Raw genomic sequence first — 21,870 nt, 5'->3', positions numbered from 1 at the left:
ATACAAAAACCCCTCAGCACTAATTGAGTCTGCCTGGGTCAGTGCTGGCTTTTACAATCCAACTATATTTACAATGAAGTATTGTTTGTGTCCAACACTGCCAAAAAACATGGTTTAAGATGCAAAAGCTGTGATAATTATTCATTCATCAGTTGGTGATTTCAATAACATGTTCATGTGTTACTCTGAATTATAAAACATGAGAGCCATTGATGAATAACTAACGATATCTACAAACGCAAATATAATTTCGTGAAGATTCATCGTGACCTGACTTTGCCTCTGACTTCTGAATATTTAAAATAATGGTGGATTTCTGTCTTTTTCGTGCAGGGACAGTTATTGTATGGCACAGCCCAGGGAGTGTAACACTGTGACGCTATGGACTACTGGGGACAAGGGACCATGGTGACGGTGACTGCAGGTAAGAACCATGCACTTATTTAGTAACTGTTTTATTTGAGTCTTTGCTTTATATTTTTCTCTATTTTAATAATTCATTCGTTCAATGAAACTTGGGTTTGGTGGATTCTGTATGGAGATATTTTACAATGTTTCATGTGATTCTGCTGAAATTGAGTTATATAATTGCGCTGTGCCTCAACAAAAAAGTGCTGCTGAGGGATTCAGTCCCTGGTTGTTGTGATTTGGTGTTCATCTGCTGAGGATACTCTGTGGCCGGGCAACTTGAAATATCTAACGTTTGTTGAAACAGTTTGACGTTTCTGCAATGTTTAATCTCGGTAACATCTAATGGCTGCGTGTTTTACCATCTGCTGCACAAGGGTTTAAGTATCTTTGAAATCAAACCCAATATTAACAAATTATGCTTAAGTTTCAATATTAATTTATTGAACATGCTCCGCCTACCCACAATGCATGTTGATATTATTCCACATTTCTGTTTAGCTTAATTATTCATTTAGTGACGAGCGGGTTATTTGGATTCGATATTGAGATTTTCTTGCAATATTACATTTGACTCTGTTGGAAGTGTTTGTAGGATTGAGCTGCTTCTCCATGAACCGGGTTTCAGCCCCGCAGATTGGTGTGTTTCTCCTGAGGAGAGTGTGTGTCTGAGTGACTTTGAATAAGTAGAATTTCTGGAATGTTTTGGCGGTTTTGCATTGTTTCTGCATTGTTTTAACTCGGTGACATTGAGCAGTTACACGTTTTGTGATCGAATGGAACAGTCTACGCGTTTGTATCTGCTTGAAGCGCGATTGTAGGCAGAAAACAGTCAGGGTTCAGAAATGGGGGGAAAGCATTTAAAGATGTGTTAGAACATTTTGTTTTTATTTTAAGTGATATTAGCAGATTAAACTAAACCATGGATTATGACGCTCATTCAGAACATAATTTCTTACTGCAATCAGTAACTATATAATTAACAAAAACAGAATTACCTGGAAAAACTCAGCAGGTCTGGCTGCATGGGCGGAGAAGAAATCAGTTAACGTTTCGAGCCTTCATGGCCCTTCGGCAGAACTGAAGCATAGTTAGGAGAAGGGAGAAATATAAACTGGTTTAAGGTATATAATTACAAAGTTTTCAAACTGTAGAGTAAAATTTATATAATTCAAACAATTATAATGTGGTAATATTTCTCCAAATTGACTGAACAGCTTTTATATTAACATAATTGATCATTAATCACCTTTCACAATTCTGCTGTGCACTGCGCACAATTAACATGATCGGAAAAGTGTTTAGGCTGGAAACATTTTGTGATTATGCATGAAAACATTTCAATAAGAATATAGTGATTCTACAGGATTGTTCGGTTTCACAAGAGATTTTGAATTATTTATTTTATCCCTGATAACATTTGCATTTACTTACAGAGGAGTTTGATATTGCAGTTTGGCAATATGTCTATCCGGTTATTACATTCTTTCTGTGCAGCCGTAACCATATTATTCCTTCAATGTCATTGGGATTTGGACACCGAGATAATTCTTATTAAATGCTTAATTCTTATTAAATATTAAATTGAAGAACAAAATCTCGAATCAATTTGCTGATTATATTTCAGTATCGCAGATGATCTGAATGAATTGTTCTCATCAAGTTTTATATTGATCAATTTGGATCTTCTTTCAATGAACAATATATTTAACAATTAAAGAATAGGGATTGTTATCTAGGAAGCACTTTTATTGATAAGTAACTGCTGGGAACATTTTTGTACATTTAGCTTGGAGTTAAGACAATTTGCTTTAGCAAACAGATGATGTTACACCTCATCGACAGTTAATGCGATGTGACCCCGGCCAGATTTGAAGTATTTAAAATATTCCACTCATAAATTCGTCGTGTGAATTGCTCGATGAGAATAGATGGAATTTATGATTTTTCAATGCGTTCAGAAACACGTACAGTTTACAATTTTGTACATTAAAACAGAGCAGTAGAAATAAAAGTAAAATAGTAAATAGTGATTAGATTTAAGCAAAATTGATATACTTGCCTGAATGTTACCACCTAGTAATTTTAAGTTTATTGTTTAACATTATTTCAGTGTCAGGTTGATTTAAATAAACCCCAATTATTTCATAAAGTACCAGGGAGAAACAAGTTTTCAATTATTGAAAACCATTTTTTAATATTATAGAGTAGAAATCAGCTAACAAGAAAATGAATTGACAATAACAAGATAATTCACTTACAATATAATATCAGTGATAATTGATTCAACATAAATGAACTCCAACAATTGAGTAGTTTACTGGTCATTATAGTGAATTCAAAATCTCAAAGGGTGGAGAGAATTTTTAATTGTATCCAAAATGAATTTAGAAAAGAATACTTTTCTTAATCAGCTGTGCTCAGCTCGATAAGGTGTTTCGCCTCGATGATTTTATTGGTTCTATTTATATCTACAATCAAATCAAATCAATGGGTAATCGGTTTTCAATGTGAATGTTTCCTGATTTGTTTAATTCTTGCCCTGTCATTGAGTCTCTGTTATGGACAATAAATTATCCTGAATCTGTCATATTTAGTGCGCTCATTTTCAGGGTAAATTAAATCTCACACTGTTTGGAGTTTTGAGACAGACAGAGAGAATTAGATAGACTTCAAAGGGAGTTTTGAAATGGAAATCAGATTAATTTGAAAGAAGTTATAGAATAATTGTAGTAAATTGACCATTGATCAATTAGAATCAAACAGCTTGAATGAAATGGACAGATTGAACAGATCTATCTGCTGGGAACTCGATTGTTGCACCATTTGTGTCTGTTCTGTTTCTGTGCGTGTGGTCACTGTGCTGGGACCAGGAATCTTCCTGACTGGTTGTAAACCTTCTGGTTCCCCCTCCTGTATTTCAGGAAGTGCAATTTGATTTATTTCTTCAAAAAATTTGTATTTGTGAGAAATGTGAAGGTTTGACTTTTTGACCAGGCGCCTCAGAAATGAGATACCCAACCCATTGTGACAGTCAGAAAGGACAATTCAGAAACGGCAGACAGACTGTCGAAGGAGGTTTGGTCGATTTTAAGCCAGTGATGTATCTGTCTTGGGAGTGTTAGGTTAGGAAATGCAGAGAGAGTTTTATCTTATTTTAATCCGTGCTGTAGCAGTCCTTTACCTATTTGATTGGACAATGCGGAGGAAGAAATTAGCCTGTATCTTATTTTTAATCCTATCATAGGATGTTGGGGTCACTGGCAAGGCCAGCATTGTTGCCCATCCTAATTTCCCATCCTTGAGGAAGTGTTGAAATGCCACCTCCTTGAATAGCTGCAGGTATACTCACAGTGCTGTTAGGTCGGGAGTTCCAGGATTTTGACCCATTGACATTGAAGGAACGGCAATATAGTTCCAAGTCAGGATGTTCAGTGTCTTGGAGGGGAACATACAGGTGTTTCCAAGCACCTGCTGCCCTTGTCCTTCTAGTTAGGAGAGGTTGCAGGTTTTGAAGGAGCCTTGGCGAGTTGCTGCATTGCATCTTGTATATGGTACACACTGCTGTCACTGTGCGTCGGTGGGGGAGGGAGTGAAAGTTTAAGGTAGTGGATGGGGTACCAATTCTGTGGGCTGCTTTGTCCTGGATAGTATCGAGTTCCTTGGGGCTTTTTGAAGTTTCACACATTGAGGTAAGTGAAATCTATTCAATCCCAGTCCTGACTTGTGCCTTGTAGATGGTCAGTTTTCTTTGGGCGATAGGTGTTGAATTACTCGCCACAGAATTCCCAGCCTCTGACCGGCACCTGCAGCACAGCATTTATATCAAAACCGGATTGAACCCTCTCCTGGGCATATTTGATGGAACAATGTAGAGAGAGTTTTATTTTATGTCAAAACGATGCTGTACCTGACCCGGAGTATTTGACAATTCAGTGGAGAGTTGGCTTTCTGTTGAATCCCACCCTTGCAGCTGATGACAGGAGTGTACTGGGGAAGGAGTGGGGGCTTTAATCCATATCTTAACTTGTCCTGTTCCTGACCTGAGAGTCTTTTCCCCGCAGAGGGCAAACAAACTGAATCAGCATCGAACTGTGGGTTCTCTAGCCAGATCTGTGAAAATTAGTTGTTCCGTTGCTCGGGTGAAATGACGCACATTAATTGTTTTTAACAATATTTCTGGAGAGAACATGTATAAATTTTAATGAATCAATTATGTTTAAGCATTTTGAGTATCAGAAAATCATTGAATGTGAGTGAGCTGAACTTGAGCACAATTTCAGAACAAACAGAATCAGGGAGTGACAGTGAGGCTCCAGAGAGCGGCGCCTGTTCTGATCTGATCAGAGGCTGCGAGTTATTTAAATGATTGAAATGGACAATGACCAGGCTCCCGCTCCCAACAACCAGCCGCGGGGGATTTGGGGAAAAGGAGCCGCCATCAAAAACTGTGTCATTGGATTGCCGCCTGCAGGGGGAGGAATGAATGACAGAAATGAAAGCATGAGGAGGCCATTCGGCCCTTCGATCCTGCCCTCCATTCAGTAAGATCATGGCTGATCTACCTCGACAAACTCAGTCTCTTTACAACACACCATCACTCGCTCACTCTCTCTGTCACGCAGACTCTTTCTCAGACGCCTGCACACACTCACTAACACGCACTCTCTCTGATAGACACACACTCTCTCTTTCTCTCTCTGTCACACACACATGCATACACACACACACACTCTCTTTCTCACATTCTCCCTCTCACACACAAACTCTCTTTAACACGCACACACCCTGCCTCACACATATTGCCTCTCTTTTTCACACACACTCTCACACAGACACTCACATTCTCTCAGACACATACACTCTCTCAACTACACACACTCTCACACACGTGCACACTATCTCCCATACACATTCACACTCTCACACATGCACACACTCTCCATTCTCCCTCTCTCACTCACACACAGACACATAACACTCTCTGACACACACACACATCCTCATTCTCTCTCACGCACACACAGAAACACAAACACATTCCCTCTCACACACACTGTTTCTCTCACACATGCACTGTCTCTCACACTCGCTCTCACACACACACTCTCTCTGACACACACACTGGCTCTCTCTCTCACACACTCTCACACATTTTTCTACATATCACTCACACCCCTACACTCTCTCTCTCACACACACACACACACACACAGTTGCTCTCTCTATCACAAACACAGTAGCTCTCCCTCACACACATTTCTCTGTCTGAGACACTCTCACACTTATACTCCCTATGGCACACACATAAAAACACACTCTCCCTCTCTCTCACACACTGTCTCTCTCATTCTCTCTCTCTCTCACACACACATTCTCTATCTCACATATTCTCACACTTATACTCCCTATCTCACTCACACACACACACACACTCTCTCTCTCTCTCTCTCTGTCTGTCTCTTTCTCTGTCTCTCTCTCAAAAATACATACACTTGCACTCTCTCTCTCTTTCTCTTTCTCACGCACACAAACATTCTCACATGAGAAGTGGGCTGAAAATACTAATTGCAGAATGAAAAGCCGTGAAGCTGCATGCATGTTCATTGTCCCATTTCTGAGGACCTGTTGTGTAAAATGAAATTACACAGGTGACATCACTATATTTGTGGAGAATTTCCAAGTGTTGAACCAAACACAAAGGAACACGGAAAGGGGAGGGATGTGGCGGAGACCACGGCTGCCTGGATCCACAACACTGGTGCACACTTGGTGCAAGATGCCTGCATGGCCCATCCTGGTTTTGCTGTAACCGTCTACTCCAGCCCCCTCAGTCTGCCTATTCTCGCACTGACACGGGTTTCTTAAAGAAAGGCATCAGCATTAAAACAGCTGGTCAGCGATCTACACTGCTGCCTGAGTTTACACAGCCGGTGTTACTGAAAGCTGATCAATATGGAGAATCGGGACAGGATCGATGGAGAGGAAGAGGAGGAGGTGGAGGTGGTGGATCCGAATGGAGGAGCCCCCAGCTCGGCTGTGGACAACAGGCAATGGAAAGCTGAGCCAGAGCAGAAAATCATCCGGAGAAACATCGCCTTGATGAGCCTCCTGCACCTGGGCACCCTCACTACCCACAATCACTCACCCTCACTCACCATCACTCACTCACTCACCCTCAGACCCTCGCCCTCACTCAATCGCCCTCAGTCACTCACCCTCAATCACTCGCCCTCACTCCCTCCCTCACCCACCCTTGCTCACCCACCCTCACTCACCCATGTTCACTCCCTCATCCTCACTCACTCACCCTCACTCCCTCGCTCACCCACCCTCACTCACCCACCCTCGCTCACCCACCCTCACTCACTTACCCAGCCTCACCCACCTTCACTCACCCTCATTCACTCACCATCAATAACTCACTAACCTTCACTCACTCACCCTCACTCACTCAGCCTTCACTCACTCACGCACCCTCACTCGCCCTCACCCACTCACCCCCATTCACTCACCCTCATTCACTCACCATCAATTGCTCACTCGCTCACTCACACTCACTCACTCACTCACCCTCACTCACCCTTACCCACCCAGCCTCATTCAAACTCACTCACCCACCCTCACTCACCTACCCTCACCCACCCTCACTCACCCCCACTCACTCACCCTCATTCACTCACCATCAATTACACACTCATTCATCCTCACTCACTAACCCTCACTCACTCATACTCATTCACTCACACTCAAGCACCCATCTTTCCTCATCCACCCTCACTCATCCTCACTCAAATTCACTCACCCACCCATCCTCACTCACCTATCTTCACTCACACTAAATAACTCATCCATCCACCCTCACACACCCACCCTCACTCACATACCCACCCTCACATACCCACCAACCCTCACTCATACTCTCATCTACCCTCATTCAATCACCCATCCTCACTCACTCATCCATCCTCACTCACCACATTCAGACACCTGTCCACGCTCACTCACCACCCACCCTCATTCACTCCTTCACTCACCCACGCACCCTCATTCACTCAGCCACCCACTCTCACTCTCACTCAGCCACGCTCACTTTGTCAATCATGCACACGCTCACTCACTCGATCACTTTTCAGGGTGTGGGAGGGCAGGAACTGTGGGGAAGAGAGACCTGGAAGCGATGCCTGAGGCCGAGCAGTGCCGGAAAGTGGAGCAAGGCCGAATGGAGCGATGAGCATTGGTGGAAGCGCAGAAAGCCTGGGGAAAAGGCAGGGAGGCAGGGGAAAGGGCAGAGAGGCGGGGGAAAGGGCAGGCAGCCGAGGGGTTGGGGGGGAATGGCATAGAAACGGGGCAAAGGTCAGCGAACAGGGGAAAAGGTCAGAGGGCCGGGCGAAATCGCAGACACTCGTGGAGTAAGAGCAGAGAGCTGGAGGAGAAAGGGCAGAAAGGCGGGGAGGAAAGGGCAGAGAGTCGGGAGGGGGAAAGGGCAGAGAGTCGGGAGGGGGAAAGGGCAGAGAGGCGGGAGGGGGAAAGGGCAGAGAGGCGGGAGGGGGAAAGGGCAGAGAGGAGGAAGGGGGGAAAGGGCAGAGGGGCGGGAGAGGGAAAGGGCAGAGAGGCGGGAGAGGGAAAGGGCAGAGAGGCGGGAGGGGGAAAGGGCAGAGAGGCGGGGGGAGAGAAAGGGTAGAGAGGCGGGAGGGGGAAAGGGCAGAGAGGAGGGAGGGGGAAAGGGCAGAGAGGCGGGAGGGGGAAAGGACAGAGAGGCGGGAGGGGGTAAAGGGCAGAGAGGCGGGTGGGGTAAAGGGCAGAGAGGAGGGAGGGGTAAAGGGCAGAGAGGCGGGTGGGGGAAAGGGCAGAGAGGCGGGTGGGGGAAAGGGCAGAGAGGAGGGAGGGGGAAAGGGCAGAGAGGCGGAGGGGGAATGGGCAGAGAGGTGGGAATGGGAAAGGGCAGAGAGGCGGGTGGGGGAAAGGGCAGAGAGGCGGGAGGGGTAAAGGGCAGAGAGGTGGGAGGGGTAAAGGGCAGAGAGGCAGCAGGGGAAAAGGGCAGAGAGGAGGGAGGGCGAAAGGGCAGAGAGGAGGGAGGGGGAAAGGTCAGAGAGGAGGGAGGGGGAAAGGTTAGAGACGAGGGAGGGGGAAAGGTCAGAGAGGCGGAGGGGGTAAAGGGCAGAGAGGCGGGAGGGGGAAAGGGCAGAGATGCGGAAGGGGGAAAAGGGCAGAGAGCTGGGGTAATGTTCAGAGAGCCAGTGCAAAAGATCAGAGAGCCATGGAGTAAGTGCAGAGAGGCGGGAGGGGGAAAGGGCAGAGAGGCGGGAGGGGGAAAGGGCAGAGAGGCGGGAGGGGGAAAGGGCAGCGAGGCGGGAGGGGGAAAGGACAGAGAGGCGGGAGGGGGAGGGCAGAGAGGCGGGAGGGGGAAAGGGCAGAGAGGCGGGAGGGGGAAAGGGCAGAGAGGCGGGAGGGGGAAAGGGCAGAGAGGCGGGAGGGGGAAAGGGCAGAGAGGCGGGAGGGGAAAAGGGCAGAGAGGCGGGGGGGAAAGGGCAGCGAGGCGGGAGGGGGAAAGGGCAGCGAGGCGGGAGGGGGAAAGGGCAGCGAGGCGGGAGGGGGAAAGGGCAGCGAGGCGGGAGGGGGAAAGGGCAGAGAGGCGGGAGGGGGAAAGGACAGAGAGGAGGGAGGGGGAAAAGGCAGAGAGGCGGGAGGGGGAAAGGGCAGAGGCGGGAGGGGGAAAGAGCAGAGAGGCGGGAGGGGGAAAGAGCAGAGAGGCGGGAGGGGGAAAGGGCAGAGAGGCGGGAGAGGGAAAGGGCAGAGAGGCGGGAGGGGGAAAGGGCAGAGAGGCGAGAAGGGGAAAGGGCAGAGAGGCGGGAGGGGGAAAGGGCAGAGAGGCGGGAGGGGGAAAGGGCGGAGTGGAGGGAGGGTGGAAAGGGCAGAGAGGCGGAAGGGGGAAAGGGCAGAGAGGCGGGAGGGCGAAAGGGCAGAGATGCATGGGGGGGAAGGGCAGAGAGGCGGAGGGGGAAAGGGCAGAAAGGCGGGGGGACAGGGCAGAGAGGGGGAAGGGCAGGGAGGCCGGGCTATAGCGGGGAGAGCCCGTCTAAAGTAGTTGCGAGCCGAGGCCCTGGGCCCCACTCTCCCTATCTCTCCCTCTCTCTCTCCCTCATTGTCTCTCCTCCTCCTGAAATCCTGCCTATTCCCGGGGAAAGGCGCTAAGTGCCTGGGATAGAAGGGAGACAATGTGTCTGTGCGCTTCCCCCCGGCTCCCTGCGCCTTTCTCCAGCGGGTGTTCGCTGCCCCTCCAATCACAACCTGTTTGTCTCCCACTTTTACTGCTGATAGGCCCACAAGCCAGCCTATCAGCCGCTAACGGGATAGAAGACCCGCCTGTGATTGGAGGAGCAATTGAAGATACGGATATCTTCAACTCCATTTACCCGTTTTACCAGCATTTTGAACAACGGCTCCAGGGTCCAAAAAGAGGGGCTTCGGGAGCCACAATCCAGCCACGGGACACGGATGGGGCAAGTCCGTAATAAAGGAAAATAAGGAAATGGGCAGAGAAGTTGCACAAATATTTTGGCCTTAACGAGGTGGTTGCTAAAATAGCACAGGCATTGGTTTTAATTTTCCAAAATTCCCTAGATTCTGGAAAGGTCTCATCAGATTGGAAAATAGAGAATGAGGCTTTTATATTAATTAAAGGAGGGAAAGGGAAAGCAAGAAACTACAGGCCAATGAGCTTAACATCTGTCAGAACAAAAATGCTGGAATCTATTATTATGGAGTCTATCATGGGTCACTCAGAAAATCCAAATGCAATTATGTGGATCCATCATGGTTTTGTGAAAGGGAAATCATGTTTGGCTTATTTATTTGAGGCCTTTCGGGGAAGCAAAAAGGAACATGAATAAAGGGGAATCTGTGGATCTGCTGTACTTGTGCTCCCAGAAGGCATTTGACAAAGTGGCACATCAAAGGTTACTACACAAAATAATGGTGTCGGCTGTCACAGTTCAGCACGGGTAGAAGTTTGGTTAGCTATCAGGAAACAGAGAGTTGGGATAAATTGTTTATTTTAGGTTGGCAAGATGTGACAAGTGAAGTGCCACAGGGATCAATGCTGCGGCCTCAACTATTTACAAATTACTATGAACGAAAGGACTGAATGAATTTGCTAAATTTGCTGATAACACAAAGATAGATAGGAACGTAAATGGTGAAGAGGGGATAAAGGTCAGCAAAGGGACATAGATAGGTTAAGTGAGTGGGCAAAAAAATGAAGATGCCGTATAATGTGGAAAAATATAAACTTGTCCACTTTGGATTGAAGAATACAAAATCAGCATATTATTGAAAGGGAGAGAGATTGCAGAACCCTGAGGTACAGAGGAATGTGGATCCCTTCGTGCATGAATCACAAAAAGTTATAACACAGGAACAGCAAGTGATGAGGAAGGCAAAGGGAATCTTGTCATTTACTACAAAGGGAATAGAATATAAAAATAAGAATGTTTTGCTACATTTTAACAGGGCGTTGATGAGACCCTGTGAATTACTGTGTCCAGATTTGGTCTCATTTAAGAAAGGTTATAAAAGCATTAGAAGCTCTTCAGAGAATGTTCATATAAATGATACTGAGAGGTGTTGTCGGTTATCTCATGAGGAAAGTTTGGATAGGCTGGGCCTGTGTCCATTGGATTTTAGAATAATGAGAGCTGATTTTATTGAAACATATAAGATCCTGAGGGAAATTGACAGGGTGGATGCTGAAAGGATGTTTCCCCTTGTGAGAGAAACTAACGATAGGGAACACGGTTTAAAAATAAGAGGTCTCTCATTTCAGACGGAAATGAAGACATTTTATTTTTCTCTCAAAGGTCGTGAAACTTTGGAACTCTCTTCCCCAGAGAGCGATGGAGGAGGAGTCATTAATATTTCCAGGCAGAGGTAGAGAGATTCTTCATTGACAAGGGAGTCAAAGGTTAGCGGAGAGTAGGCGGGAATGTGGAGTTAACGCCACAATCAGATCAGCTATGATCGGAGTGATTGGTGGAGGAGGCTCGAGAGGCAGAATGGCCTACTCCCGCTACTAATCCGCATGTTCATATGTACATACGATTGGAAAATGTTGTACTTACTGTAACTGCTATTCAGTTTAGAGTTCTATGGTCATTATATAGGTACCATTGCAAAGGTACTTTCGAAGGGTCGTTGCTATTCTTTGTTTTGGGGGGACGTGGAGAGGGGAGGGAACATCAGCCAATTTGAACAGATCCAATTTCCAAACTGCAATGATATGAATGACGAGACAATTTCTCTATCACCAAGTGCTGTTGATTGAGAAATAAATGGTGGCGAAATAATGGGGGAAATCCTCTGCTCTTCCATTTTAATCCACTGAAAGGTTATCATTCAGATGACATCAAAATGTTCTATTTTAGTCATGGGATAGAGGCGGGAAAAGAGGTGTGGGTTTCTAAAGAGGGAACCGACAGGTGAGGGTCACCAAATGATGGAAATAATAAATGATCAAATGTGGATGTGGGTTTTAGTTGGAATATATTAGGATATGTTTATAGTTATAGTCAAATTTTGAGTTGTTTGGTGACTTAATGTTCACAAATCACAGTGTCTAACTTGTTCAATCGGCCTTTCTTTCCCAGCGACACCGTCTCCGCCCACTCTCTACAGCCTGGTCTCCTCCTGCCAGCAACACAACACCGACGGCTCCGTCACCTACGGCTGTTTGGCGATGGACTACTCTCCAGAAATCACTAGCCTGACCTGGAAGAAAGATGGGCAGCCGATGACTGGATTTAAGACTTACCCGTCAGTGAGAAACCAGAAGGGAACCTTCACCCTGAGCAGCCAGTTAACCATCACCGAGTCAGAGGGAGAATGCAGCAAAATCAAGTGTGAGGTTCAATACAGCGGCTCAGCCAAGAGCATTAAAATGCAATGTAAGTGTTGGGGAACCTGTGAGAAACAGAAAGGCTGTGATAAACCTGTACAGGGCCTTGGTTATAACACATTTATAGTGCTCTGCATAGATCTGATCCCTGCAAATTCTAGGGTTACTGTCTATTAACGGAAAAGAACCTATTAAAATATAGGAATTAATTGTGTCTGTTATCAATTTCTTCTCCCAGAAATGTTTAACCTGTGTTTCTTGAAGGTCCTCCTGACATCTTCCCTCCAACTGTTCTCCTCACCGTGAGTTCCCGGGAAGAAATCACAACCAACAAATTTGCAACCGCCGTCTGTTCAATCGTCGATTTCCGACCAAATCCAATCACCGTGAAGTGGCTGAAGAATGGACAACCCATGGATTCAGGAATTGTCACCTCTCCCGCCTTTGAAGTGAACGGGAACTTCTCGGCGACCAGTCGGCTGAAAGTTTCCGCTGGGGCATGGTTCACCGACGCGGTCTATACCTGTCAGGTCACTCACCAAGGGGTCACCCAAAGTCGAAACGCCAGCAAGTGTGAGGGTAAGAAATACAAACCGAGGGAGCAATAGATCATTCGGCTCTCCGATGTTAATCAAATCAGGAATTTATTGGAGTTAGTAGACGGAACAACTTCTAATTTACTATCATGTAGTTATTGTTTAATTCCGATGTAAGGGCTGCATTCGGATTGTTCACCATTAAGGATTTTATCACGTCACGTCTATGCATTGACGTCACAGAATGAGTGAGGTGGACTTGACATTAGCTTTACCCTGAGTCAGCTGATCATATTTGGAGAGGCAGAAGGTGTCTGGAACCCTTCACTGGTAACAGCTTCGGGATAGAGTGTTGGAAAGTGCATCCACCCTATTTATAAAACGGCTTTCAGTACTGCATTCCAGGGCCCAGGAATGGTATATTTGTATTGGGACTGGGGCAACATAGATTCATGAGAATGTCACCGGGGCTGAAGGACTTAAATTATGAGAACGATTTACACAGACCAAGCTGGTTTTCCATTGTGTAAAGAAAATTAAAGACGATATTTAGAGGTTGATATGTCCAAGGTGATTTATTCTCCTTCAGGGAGTGAAGGCTGAATACTGCTGTCCTGCTCCTGAAGGTGAAACTTTGGTTGATCTTCATTTCTGTCTCACAGGCCCAGACCACTGCCCCAACGATCCCACAATTACTCTACTGCCACCGCCAGTAGAACAGGTCTTACTGGAGGCCACCGTGACCTTAACCTGCATCGTTTCTAATGCTCCTTATGGAGTCCTCGTGTCCTGGACACAAGAGAAGAAGCCTTTGAAATCAGAGATCGCCGTCCAACCGGGAGAGGATCCCGACAGCGTGGTCAGCAACGTAAACATCTCGACACAAGCCTGGCTGAGTGGGGCTGAGTTCTATTGCGTGGTGAGCAATCAGGATCTGCCGACTCCTTTAAGAAGTTCCATCCACAAGGAAACAGGTGAGCGGTGAGATTGAAGCAATAAGTAGTTCAATGTGTCTATTTCCAGTGTAAGTGTAAGAATCAATATTTACTATTCAGTGTATTTATGGTCTACTCTGATTAGCAATTTCGCCAACTAAACGCTCTGGGTTTGTGGACTTTCAGGGGGAAATTGATAAGTAGATGAATGAACAATGAACTGAAAGCTGTGCCATTGGGTTTAGATGAAGCAAGATGGGAGGAGCCTGGTGCGAAGCTGAAACACCAACACAGACCAGTTGGGCCGAATGGCCTGTTTCTTTGCTGTAAACTTTGAGAACCTTTCTCGTCCAACCCCATAAGTTCTCAGGGAAAAGGATTGTATCCACATCTGCCCCGAGCTGGAAAACCGGACAGATCCCAAAGATTTTTATTTATTAATTCATGGCATGTGGGCGTCGCTGGCTGGGCCAGCGTTTAATGCCCACCCCTAATTGCCCTTGACAAGGTGGTGTTGAGCTGGCTTCTTGAACCGCTGCAGCCCATGTGATGTAGATACACCCACACTGCTGTTAGGGAGGGAGTTCCAGGATTTTGATTCAGCTATAGTGAAGGATCGGTGATATATTTCCAAGAAGTGGATAATGAAACCCCTTAATATTCATCACAAAACACGTTTCTCTCACATCTAACCAGCGGTTTCATTGTCTACGAAATTATCCAGTTTATTGACATTTATTGTACATTTTCTGCAGGTACAAAACTGCGGGAACCGTCCGTGTCTGTCCTCCTGCCCTCGGCAGAAGATGTCTCCGCTCAGAGATTCGTCTCCCTCAGCTGCTTGGTGAGAGGTTTCTCCCCCCGAGAGATCTTCGTCAAGTGGACCGTCAATGACAAGCCGGTGAATCCCGGGAACTACAAGAACACCGGGGTGGTGGCGGAGAACGGCAATAGCTCCTTCTTCATGTACAGCCTGTTATCCATTGCAGCGGAGGAGTGGGCCAGCGGCGCTTCTTACTCCTGTGTGGTGGGACATGAAGCGATCCCCTTGAAGATCATCAACAGAACGGTTGATAAATCCAGTGGTAAACCGAGTTTTGTGAATATTTCCCTTGCACTGATGGACACCGTTAATTCATGTCAATGAGAATCTCTCGGTTACGTTTCAAACTTCAATAAAAAAAATAATAAAGTCCTTTTCTCCAATTGTGATTTAAATGCACAATCGCTTAATTAATGTTGTTTTCCACTTTTGCTAATGTTAGAGCTGTTTAGTTAAAATCGGATATTTCCAGGGCTCAGAACCAAGTCTTGTACACCCAGTGCTCCCAGCTCAGATACACCCTGGGTTAGAGACAGAGTAAAGCTCATTCATCACGGGATTCTGCAAAATAACATCACCATCTCTCCTCCCACTGAGGGGAAATCTAACAATTTCCTATTTCCGGCAAACAAACTCAGCACATTTAGATCTCGGTGTTGCTGCTTCTCTTATTGTCCATTCCTTTAAAATGGATGCCAGCTTTAAGTTGCTGCATCGCACCCACTGGGAATTGAAGTGAGGGTCACACAGAAACATATCTCAACAATTCCCCAGCAGAGAGAGGGGAAAGGAAAATTGTTAACCCACTGTACCCCCCACTTCCCCAACAGAGAGATGGGAGGGGAAATTGTTAACCCACTGTACCCCCACTTCCCCAACAGAGAGAGGGGGAAGGGAAATTGTTAACCCACTGTACCTCCACTTCCCCAACAGAGAGGGGTGGAAGGAACATTGTTAACCCACTGTACCTCCACTTCCCCAACAGAGAGAGGGGGAGGGGAAATTGTTAACCCACTGTACCCCCACTTCCCCAACAGAGAGAGGGGGAAGGGAAATTGTTAACCCACTGTACCTCCACTTCCCCAACAGAGAGAAGGGAAGGGAAATTGTTAACCCACTGTACCCCCATTTCCCCGACAGAGAGAGGAGGAAGGGAAATTGTTAACCCACTGTGCCCCCACTTCGCCAACAGGGAGGGGGGGGGAATTGTTAACCCACTGTACCCCCACTTCCCCAACAGAGAGAGGGGGGAATTGTTAACCCACTGTACCCCCACTTCCCCAACAGAGAGAGGGGGAAGGGAAATTATTAACCCACTGTACCCCCACTTCCTCAACAGAGAGGGTGGGAAGGGAAATTGTTAACCCACTGTACCTCCACTTCCCCAACAGAGAGAGGGGGAAGGGAAATTGTTAACCCACTGTACCTCCACTTCCCCAACAGAGAGGGGTGGAAGGAAAATTGTTAACCCACTGTACCTCCACTTCCCCAACAGAGAGAGGGGGAAGGGAAATTGTTAACCCACTGTACCCCCACTTCCTCAACAGAGAGAGGGGGAAGGGAAATTGTTAACCCACTGTATATCCACTTCCCCAACAGAGAAAACTGAAAGGAAAATTTTTAGCCAATTTTACCTCCACTTCCTAAACAGAAAGACGAGGAAGGTCATTGGTTAACCCGATGTGTCTCCACCTTCTTAGCAGAGAGAACCAAAAGAGAAATTGCTTACCCAACCAGACGGAGCAAAACTATTAACTCACTGAACTCTCAGTCCCCGAGCAGAGAATCTGGAAGGGATCGGGCCTCTACTGTAAGGACCCAGTTACCAACAGCAGAAGTCGGCTTCTAGCTTACTGGCCACAGGTTTTAAAGTCCCATCATGCTTAAAATGTTGTAAAATATATATTTATGCAACATAACTTTAAGAAGTTTTCACACTCTTGTTCCAGTTAATCTTATGCTAAGATTGATTTCCCATCATCCGAATCTAAACTGGTTATTAAATCCTCCCTGGGTTGTTCACGGTTCTGCCCCTGAATTTTATGAGGCAGATGGTTGATTGTTTGCATTCGTTCACCTGATATCACCTTGCACCTCACAGAAAACACGTTTATACAGAACATTGAAAATATTCACCAAAATTTTCACTATCAGGGTCAAACTCGATCGTTGGGACCTGGTGAAACTCGGAAAAATAGTAAAAATGCACACAAGGGACACAAATGGACGCGCACAAACATGCATACATACACACATAGGCACAGACATGCAGACACAGTCACACAGTACAGGCAGACACGCACACACACACACATACATAGGCACACACACACACAAACACTGGCAGACACACAAACACACACATAGACAAATACACATATGCGCACACACAAACACATAGGCACAGACGCACAGGCAGACACACACACACGCACACACAATCACACACACAATCACACACAAACACAAATACACACACAAATGCAGGCACAGGAACACACACATACACAATCACACACACACAAATACACACGCGCACACACACATACACACACACACACACACATATACACAATCATACACACACAAACAGATAAAACCAGACAAGCAGACTCATACAGGGACAGAAATATGCATCATCACACATTCACAATGACAGAAATACAGACAAAAAGACACACACTATCATACACATTAAAACAAGTGCATGGATATGTAAAACAAGTGCATGGATACACATGAACACATGCACACACATGAGCAGACAACACCCAGGCAGACAAACACATAGAAGAACAGACTAACACATTCACAGGCACACATGTAGACACAAACATGAAACACGCTTATACACACGAGAACACAAAAAACACACGTTAGTACGTATGAAAACATAAACACACATTGATACATAGTTCTAAATATCCATCCACACACAAATGCACACATTAAAAACTCTCTCTCTCACACACACACACACGCTGTGACAGACATTAATATCCTGACACATACGTGGAACACAAAAAGGAACATTAACACTCATATTAGCAGACAAGAACGCATAAACACACATTAACACAGATAGTAATAAATAAACATAGATATCAATACATAAACACACACAACGACACACTCATACATACACATTGGCAAAAAAACAAAATATACATGCAGACGCAGACGCAAAAATGCACAAGTCAGTACTCATTGGCAAATGAACACACCTCAATACTCATACACACATATGGACACACAAACAAAGAGTGATGCAAGGTTCGATATACTCATGCACACATACATAAAAGCTAAAGCATGACACAAACGCCAGGCTATTGAAGAAGGTTTAAGTCAAATGCACTTTTTTAACCGATGTATTCTCCGGCAATTGTCCCTATTACATAATGATCCGAAAAGCACACTGAAACAATGTTCTTACTGAGAAACTGATTTAAGTTAATGACGCACCAAACATTCCCATCACAAATAGACAAACAAGATGGGAACTCACATCCGAGATTTAAAAAAGCAACGTTCACAGTTTCCAAATAAGTTGCTCAGTGAATCTCTCTTGATATCCATCATAATATTCTCCGATAATAGATCGTACGAAATTGTTCGAAAATAAAATGATATTGAAGATAATTTTCTATATTTTCCGACTCGGACTATACGAGGAATGTAAAGGAAGAACAGCTGTGGAGATAGTTACAGAGATAGGTTGCTGAAATTCACGAGCTTAACAGTAGATATATATTGAACATTAAATTAGAAAATGCATTAATAATTTAGGAAAGAGTAAAGAGTATATTTTTAAAAGATATCCTAGATTAATAAACAACCTAATTATATTTCCTCGGTTATATCCTCGCAGATTCCACAGATCGCACCTGGATTGAAGACTCTGAGGATGATAACGGCAACATCTGGACAACCGCTTCCACATTCATCATCCTGTTCTTCCTGAGCATTTTCTACAGCACTGCCGTCACTCTGGTGAAGGTGAGAAGATTCAATCCACTCACACTTCAAACTGACAGAAGCGGTTTGAAAAATCTCTCAATGTTTCATTGATTAAAACACTCACATAAATGTCCCACATTCTAAACATCTGCTTCATTGTTTTATCCTCTTTTGCAGATCAAGTGATCAGTTGAATTTTGGACATCGTAGATTTTCCTCAGCCGTTTACTGAGATCTCTGTATTAAGAATTTGAAATATGTCCTCTCGGTGAATCTAAAAATGAAATACCTTCAGTTCATGTTTCCGAATTTGTAACTAAGACAGTCATGGACGGTATTTCCGCTTCTCTGTTTGAAATGTGCGAGATAATTATGGCTGTGTTGTAATTGTAGCTTATAATTCCCCAGTAGTTTGAATTTCATGTGTAAATAAGTAGCTTTCCTCATTCCTCATTCACAATTATTCCCTTCCCTTTATGTTGAGCTCCGGTTTTCTCTTTCTGGTGTCTGTCACAGCTGTACATACAGTTGGCAGCTCAGAGCGAATGTGTTCTGTTCTCAGTGTGACTCAGTCATCATATTCAGTCCAGTTGACTTTAAAATAAACTTTTCTGTAAAATGTTCTCCGAAATTGTTAATAAATCATGAATGTGAAACGAACTGACTTTGCTGAACTCCTTTCCCCCAGGCCCATCGACACGGCTCCATTTCCCCTATTACACTGTTTCCTCCCCTTTCCCAGATTTTTTTTAACCATTCCTGTTTGGGATGTGAATCAAAAACAGAAAATGCTGGAAAATCTCAGCAGGCCCAACAGCATCTGTGGAGAAAAAAAAGAGTTAACGTTTCGAGTCCTCATGACGCTTCTTCGGAGCCCAAGGTCCTTCAGTGAAAGAGTCACTGCGCCATCCAGCGACGCATTGGTGTTAATACACCTTTACCTCTACCTTTTTATGGCAAACCCCAGAGCCAGGATGATTGCACAGCGAGGGGAGCCTCGGTGATTTCACTCATACTCAGGTCTGTCACAGTCACATGTCAGGTAATTGTAAACAGCAGGGATCTGCTTCATCAAAGGCCCATACAGGACAGTGTATGGAGGACGAAAGTTTCCTTTACACTGACCCATCAAACACTCCCAGGGTCGGTGCAGCAGGGGTTAGAGAGAGAGAGTAAACTTTTTTTATCTCTTTACCCTTTCATGAGGTGTGGGTGTCGCTGGCAAGGCCGCCCAGAACAGCCCGGCTTCCGAGGCCAATTCAGAGGGCAGTTAAGTGTCAGTCAGGTTGCTGTCGACCTGGAATCACATGTCGGCCAGGCTGGGTAAGGATGGCAGATTTCCTTCACTAAAGGACATTAGTGCAGCAGATGGGTTTTTACGACAATCGGTGACAGTTGTCATGGTCACCATTACTGAGGCTAGTTTTCAATCCCAGGTTTTAATAATTGATTTCACATTCCAGCAGCTGCCATGTTGGGATTTGAACCCATGCGCCCAGAGCATTCGCCTGGACTCTCTCCACCTTGTCCAATTAAACACTCACAAGGCAGAGACGTCACAATCCACCTTCTCAATGAAATTAGGGATGGGCAATAAATGCTGGCCCAGAGGGCCACGCCCACATCGCATAAATGAATAACAAAAAATTCGCAAATACCGCAGACTGAACCGTTGACACAAACCATGGGAAGATTCCTAGAGACTAGGGCCGATCTGACACAGACACATTATCGAGCAGTAATCCTGCAAATTATTACCACAGTTTTGGGCTTATTAAGAACACCAGGGAGCAAAAATAGTGGAAATTCCCAGGCTGCCAAGCGCAACAAACAGCTGAATTCACGGAACATCACCCCAGGGATCCTCTCTCCCTGCTCCATTCCCTCTCATACCTTTCTTCTGAACTCACTGAACATCACCCCAAGGATAGTCTCTCCCTTCTCCATTCACCCTGATACCATCCTCCTGAACTCACTGAAGATCATCCCAGGGATCCTCTCTCTCTGCTCCATTTCCAGGCCTGCTGTTATCCAGTAACCTCCCACACAAATAGTTTTCGAATATTTATTTTTGTAAATGGGATAAATTAGAACAAACATGTGCATAACATCCAGCCCATTAGAAATATTGGGTTCAAAACAACAAATATAAATTGATTCTATGATTGCACATATAGAACTGGAACACACCATTGCACCGAGTGAATCCACTGTCAGTTTACATCTTGCTCAGTGAAAATTTCAATCATCCTTGACTTTTTGGCATTTGCGCACTGAGCCGGGAAGCAGTCTGGACTCAAAGAACATGTGAACATATGAACTCGGAGCAGGGTAGGACACTTGGCCCTTCAAGCCTTCTCCGCCATTCAGTAAGATCACGGATGATCTGATTGAAACCTGCTGCTTACACCGATCACCTTTCACCCCCTTGTTGATCAAGAATCAATCTAGCTCTGCCTTAAAAATATTCAAAGACTCTGCTTCCACTGCCTTTTGAAGGAGAGAGTTACAGGTACTCACGACCCTCTGAGAAAAAACTTCTCTCATCTCTATCTTAAATGAGCGACCCCTTATTTTTAAACAGTGACCCCTAGTTCTAACTTCTCCCACAAGACGAAAGATCCTCTCCACATCCACCCTGTCAAGACCCCTCATGATCTGAAAGATTTCGATCAAGTCGCCTCTTAGCCTTCTAAACTCCAGCGGATGCAGGCCTAGCCTGCCACCTTTCCTCATAAGACAAGCCGCCCATTCTTGGTATTAGTTCAGTAACCCTTCTCTGAACTGCTTCTAACGCATTTACATTTTCCTTAAATAAGGAGGCTAATACTCTACACTGTACTCCTGATATCACTGTCCTGTACAACTGAAATATAACCTTCTTACTTCAATTCCCCTCACAGCAAATGATAACATTCTATTAGCTTTCCTAATTACTTGTTGTGCCTAAATAGTTCAGCACTTTTCAATTTCTGTCAGACCTTCTTAATAGCTTTGCACATCTGGAAAGTATTCTCCCATGTTCTATCCTTGTTACCCTGACGTGTCTAAATCTCTTCACAGCCGAGGTACTCCTCCCCACAGTTTACATTTCCACTGCTTCCATCAGCTAAACTTTATCCACTGGCACCAGCAGGGATCGAACTCACAGCATCTGGTTTGATAAGTCCACTATTTTAACCATGGGTTACGCCAACAGCGCCAGAAAGGTTAAGTCCCTCTTCCAACTTTTAAACCTTCTGTTATTCTCTGTGCGATTTACCATGAAGATGCACAATGAAAGTGAGTAAAGTTTATGATGGTAAAAATGCATTC

Source organism: Cetorhinus maximus, chromosome 23 (genome assembly GCF_964194155.1).
Source record: "Cetorhinus maximus chromosome 23, sCetMax3.hap1.1, whole genome shotgun sequence".
NCBI lineage: Eukaryota > Metazoa > Chordata > Chondrichthyes > Lamniformes > Cetorhinidae > Cetorhinus > Cetorhinus maximus.
The sequence above is the reverse complement of the archived record's forward strand: the minus strand, read 5'-3'. Positions refer to the sequence as shown.